Genomic DNA, 6,201 nt, shown 5'->3' on the forward strand with positions numbered 1-6,201 from the left:
TAGAGAAAGACCTCGCACAGAAACGAAGACCCAACACAGCCATAAATAAATAAATAAAAAAAAAAAAAAAAAAAAAAAAGCTATTCAAAAAGCTATTCTTTCTCTTTCTCTCTCTCTCTCTTTCACACACACACACACACACACACACACACACACATACACCACAGCCTTTTGATCCCTTCTTTCTGTATATTGCTGTCATTCTAGCAATCTTGATAAATCCTTCATCTTTTGAGTCCAAGCTTCAGGCTGACATTCATTCAGTCTTGTGACCTGAAAAGAAAGGACTTTTCTTTTCTAGTTTCATTGTGAAATACTCCCAAAAAACGACCGCAATTGATCTAGCTCAAGTCATACACCTAACCTCCCTCCCCCAGGAATAATTACTTTACCAAGAAGAGCAAGGAAGTATGATCAGCCCATCTTAGGTCATGTCTGCCCAGGAAGAGTGATTTATTATTATTAGAAGAAAGTTAATCATGGACATGGCCACTGTTGGATTAACTGAGCTGGAGAGGCACCGTAATATGTATCTCATAGGTCAGGAAGTTTTGTATCTAGTTCCTCATTTAGATTAAAAAGTTTGCTAAAAAATCTTATTAGTAAGTCTAAAATGGCTAAATTAAGAAAAACTTTTTAAACTTCAATAAAAAGCATTTTGTTAAGGTACCATACACACATAAAAAGTGCATGGTTCAAAAGTACAATATATAGCTGGATATATTTGTACAAACTTTACAAATCCATGAAATTAGAACTCACGTAAGAAATAGAACATCACCAGCATCAAATAAGTCCCGTTTATGCCAGGTCTAGTTATCTAGGATATCCACTGTTCGGACCTTTAATTGAAACATTATCTACGATCATACCTAGGATACCCACTATTCTGACTTCTAGTTGGGTAGATTGGTCTTGTTCTTTTTTATCCCTCACATAAATAGTATTATGCACTATTTATTCTTCTGAGTCTGACTTTAATATGATAATGTATTTGTTTGATTTATATTATTGCACAATGATAAAGATTATTCATTCTCATCTATTCTACCTTTGATGGGCAGCTGGGTAGTTTCCAGTTTGGCACTATTACAAATAGTGTTACTACAAACATTCCAGCATATGCCTTTGGAGAACATATGGAAACATTTCTGTTGGGTATATATCTAGGACAGAATTGTTGTGTCATGGAGTGTGTACATGTTTAGCTTTAATCAATAATACCAACTCCTTTTAAAAGACATTTGAAAAATGTTTTGGTTTTATCTAAAAATTTAATGAGTCAAGACTTCCAAATTTTTAAAACTTCATCTCAAATTTAATATATTTAATTTCTTATTTTATCAATTCTATTGTTTGACTAAACCTTCCTGAGTACTAAAAGATTCTTACAGATCTAATATCTTGATCTTAGAATCATAGTGAACCTAAAGTTATTCTAAATTTCCCAATATAGGATAAAAATGTATTAAGATTTCAACTTAAATCCACAAATTCAAATTAAGTACTTAATTAGATATTTTAAATGAGAGATATAAGAAATTTGACCTATCAGTACTTTATTTTTGGTTAACTCTCACTGCCTAAGAAGCCACGTCAAACTTTAGTGCCTTCAATAAGAATCACTTATTATCATCTGTGTCTGAGGTCTGGCTGAAGGTTGGTTATCCCAGCTTGGGCTCAGCTGAAAGGTTATACTTCAGGCTATGGCTGCTGAGGTAGGTTGGCTGGGGCTGTTCCACTCCATATCTGTGCATTCTGAAACTGATAAGACAGTAGCTTCCTAGGGACAGCTCTTCCTGCTGTGTGGCAGAATTGAAAGAAGGCAACGGGAGCCATGCAATGTCCCTTAAAGCCTAAGCATACAACTAACACATCGTCACTTCTGCCCACTTGCCATTGGCCAAAGCAAATCATATGGGCAAACCAAAACCAAGGGGCTGAAAAATTCACCCCTCTCTCCCAGTGAGGTCATGGCAAGTGTGTGACTGCAGAAGAGAGTGAAGAATTGAGACCAATAATAATGTATGTATATGTCTATATAGTATATACATATAATACACCATATTATATATATGGTAACAAATTATACAATTTATTTTCCATTCCCATATCAAAAGAAAGCCAGGATTAGTTTACTTGCTCATGGGACTAACAACAGTATACATTCTCTATCCTCCCTCAAAGATACCTATATTCTCTAGTATGCTGTCATAACCTAATAAAACAAGATTTATACTTGAACATTGTCAAAAGTCAATTGCTTCATAACGATGATACTACCATGATAGCTTCTCTATAAGAAAAGAAAGCCAGGGAAAAAACGAGAATTGTGATAGTTTATTCAGTTCAATTTTGAGTGAAAAACATGGGCTGTAATCACAAGAGACTTTCCAAAGACAGTACATAATATATGCCAGGGCTTATTACTTAGAATGAGACTCAATGGCTTTTAAGGCTATTTGAATCTTAGAGGGTACATATGTTGTACCCAAGATGTTATTATCCTTTATATATCAAATGACCAAAGAGAAATCTGAGTTTGACTGGGATCTGGAACAAAAGAGACTTTGATAAATTTACAAAGGAAGAGCTATAGCTCAAGTAGCAAAATCAAGTCCATGTAATTTTGTCATACGAATTATTTTGAAAATATCTACTATGCAGACATATGCAGACTAAATTCTCAGGAAGAAGTCTATAACTGCTCTCATTTGGTGACTACTGAGATATTTGGACTTGCAAGTAACCTGATGGCAATAGCTAGATGTAGTCACTCCAAGAGACCTTTGTTGTCCTGAAACTGGGCTTTGATAGAAATAGCTACCATCACTGAAAGACATCAAATATCCATTATATTATAGGTAATGTCAGAGAGCTATTCCAATAATGATGGATCAGATCCAATGATGGATAACATAGAAATGGAATAGTAACTAGATGTGACTCTGGGAAAGTACATGGTATCCATGAACAGGTTGCAGTCCCACCTTTGGAACAGAGGACAGAACCACCAGAAGAATTCTTAGCTTCTGTTGTTAAAAAGGGTGAACATATGACTTTTATCCTACTAAAGTAACACTTTAAGATTGGACAATTAAAAATACCACTGTGAGGAGAATTAAATTATGGAAATATGTGGAAATTCTGTGGAAGAATTTCAATGGGTCATATCAATGACCACCAGATAAAACCTGGCTGCTGGCTCATACAGGGTTAGAATACAAAGACTGATGCATTGGTCTATTCCTTGGATGTTATCTCCTTGGGTACATAAAATAAATGGGGATATTTTTACTTGAGCTATAAATATTGGATGGAACAATGACATACTCCTTTATGGAAATTGCTGATGTGATAATATGCTATCCGGATTGTGAATGGGAAAAGAATTTACAAAAGATGACGTTGGGTAAGATTCCTCAAGGGCAGGGAATGGCAGTTGACAACACTGGACCCTTACTGGTAGCCCAGGTGGCTTCAACTGCGTCCTGACTAGAATAACCACATATTAGGCTTTGCTTATCCTTTGGGTGTAACCATGGCTGAGGATACTATTAAAGATTTGGAACAATACAACGTGAATAAACTCAGTCTCCTAAGTTACATTTTATCAATGAAAGTATACTTTTCACTGTTTCCTGTGTACAAAAATGAGCTAAGAGACATAACATCATATGGACTTACCAAATTCTGTATCACACATATAGCAGCAGTTTGAAAAAGACCTGGAATGGGTAATTAAAATATATGTTGATAAAGACTGGTGATGCCAAGGGCATGAAGAACTGACTGACATGACTGGGTCAATCTAACATAGAAAAACCATTGGGGGGTGGTTCCTATGTGAATGTAGGGGTAAAGATAACAGTGATGATGCAATCACACAACTCCAACAGAAAGTTTTTCTTTTCTTTTCTTTTCTCTTCTCTTCTCTTCTTTTCTTTTCTTTTCTTTAATATGGAATGCTTCATGAATTTTCCTGTCATCCTTGCACAGGGGCCATGCTAATCTCTGTATCATTCCAATTTTAGTATATGTGCTGCTGAAGTGAGCATCCAACAGAAAATTTATTTTATCTTGCCAGATTCACCTGTATTGTGTTCAAGACTACACTACCATATCCCAGCAAAGGGAGGGATTGATACTCAGAATACTAGTTCAATTTCTCTGAATTTGACTGGCATCTTGGTAAAAAACACAATGGACTTGATAGTGACACCCCTCATGTGTCCTTAACTAGGACTGACTGTAAGTGCTGCAGTGTCACCTGTTGGTGACACGTAGGATAGTCCCATCACTACTTGTCTTTCCTTCTTGCTGGGAGTAGACTGAAGGGGAAGCCTTGGCAGAGTGATTCCAGCTATCTGCCTTTGAGGTAAACAGTATAGAGACACACCCAGGGAATGAAATATGATAATAAGTAAGTAACAAATGAAGGCAAAGGGGGAATTGTGGCAGATGGAAAGAAAGCACATAAAATCTATAATGTTGCATCACTTTTTTCCTGAGTGTCTCAGAGTGAGAGAAAAACACTTTTAACTGTTTCTCTCAGATATGATACCAATTTGTTGCTAATTCAGAGAGAAGAACCTGGATTTTTCCCCCTCTGGGAAAGAGAATGACACTGAAACCAAACTACAAAACTAACTTAAGAACTCTGATTTAGTTATTTACTGAAAAGACATCAACTACCCTTGATGATCCACCTCAATAGTAGTTAGTTGCAATTCTAATTTGAGTCACATTTTGTTAATTATATTCATCATATTGGTTTTATCATGTGTTGGAGAAGGAGCTTACCTTAGAACTGAGCAGGATATGTTGTGACTCTAAGCTCGGTGTGGGTCTGAAGGGAGATATGCCACCACTGAACTTCCAGTAGGTCAGAGTCTCCTTTTCTCTTTTGACTAAATCAGATATGAATGTGGAAGGAACATTAAAAAAGTAAGGTAGTCAGGAAATTAGAATGGTGCCCAAAAGAGTGAATTATGCCTGACTTGATGAGCAAGTATCACTGATGGAATTTGTCTCTGAAACTTTGAAAAGGATGATTATGAAGAGCCTATTCCTATTAAATTGAACTGCAGCTAGGAGTCAACAGGTTCAGCTGATGATCTCCTGGAATAACAATATTTTAGGTGCCTATTATATATTTGAATAACACTCATAGCACAAGCAGTTAATGGCAACTATACTTGTAGTGGATTAACTAAAACTGGTGCCAACATACCAAGAGAGATTTGGGAGCCTTGGGAATTAGACTTGGTGTGTTGAATCGAGTGCAGATGGCTTTTCTGGAAGCTCACCATCATACTGAGAGGAATTTTAACTCAGATAGGGACACTGGAGTCCTCTCTCAGGAAACTTGTCTTGCTAGGTAGGCCATCTAAAAGATGATGAAGCTATCTGAAATTGAAAGAGAAGAAAAAGGGTTGAGGGAGAGGGAAAGCAGTAGCTAGGTGGAATAGAGGCTTAGGCTATGGAAACACTAGGGTCAACCTAATATGGCAAGCCATCACTGGGAATGCAGTCTTTTACTGCTGCTTCCTCATAATCAGAGTACCCACCTTTAAAACAAGGTCATGTTCCTCACAGTAAAACTGGTTGAGATTGGACAGGATCAGGATCAACCACCTCCTCTTAATGGGAAGCAGATGCTACCTAGAAGCTTCTATCAGTAAAAATTTATTTTTATTTATGGTATTTTTTTTTTGATGGCTGGCATATATCTATATGTATTTTTATCCAGACCAGAGGCAACCAAAATTTACAGAGCAGTGGCCTCTGGTGACTTCTCCAGCTACGGGAAAATATATGTCATACAGAAAACGTCATTTTTACTGGAAAGGGTGGCAAAATGTCACAGTAGTATTATTAATGTGTGGTGTACTAAGCATCATTTAAAACCCTACCATAACTATCTAGAGTAATAAAGGATATGCACGGTCATTTATAGACGTAAATGAAAATAAAACTTACAAAGACAATGAACCTCCAGGATGAAATGATTCCCCCCACCCTAACTTGGTGTATTACCCATGGAAACTAATTACCCATGGAAACTAATTTTTCATTTTGGGAAGGTTATACATTCAATATCTATCAATACATATAAAAATATAGTAATATTGTATTACAAGTACTAGTGGATAAAAGAATAAAATAGTCCACCTGGTTCATCTATGTTGTTGCATGTGT

General features: G+C 36.4%; 1 non-coding gene across 1 annotated transcript; it reads right to left on the bottom strand.

The window, feature by feature from the left end:
* Window positions 1-3,954: 3,954 nt before the first annotated feature.
* Window positions 3,955-4,058, bottom strand: LOC118887056. Its single transcript, XR_005017875.1, has one exon. It is a non-coding gene; the product is annotated as a U6 spliceosomal RNA (small nuclear RNA).
* Window positions 4,059-6,201: the final 2,143 nt, after the last annotated feature.

The sequence above is a fragment of the Balaenoptera musculus genome, chromosome 1 (assembly GCF_009873245.2).
Source record: "Balaenoptera musculus isolate JJ_BM4_2016_0621 chromosome 1, mBalMus1.pri.v3, whole genome shotgun sequence".
NCBI classification, from domain to species: Eukaryota; Metazoa; Chordata; class Mammalia; order Artiodactyla; family Balaenopteridae; genus Balaenoptera; species Balaenoptera musculus.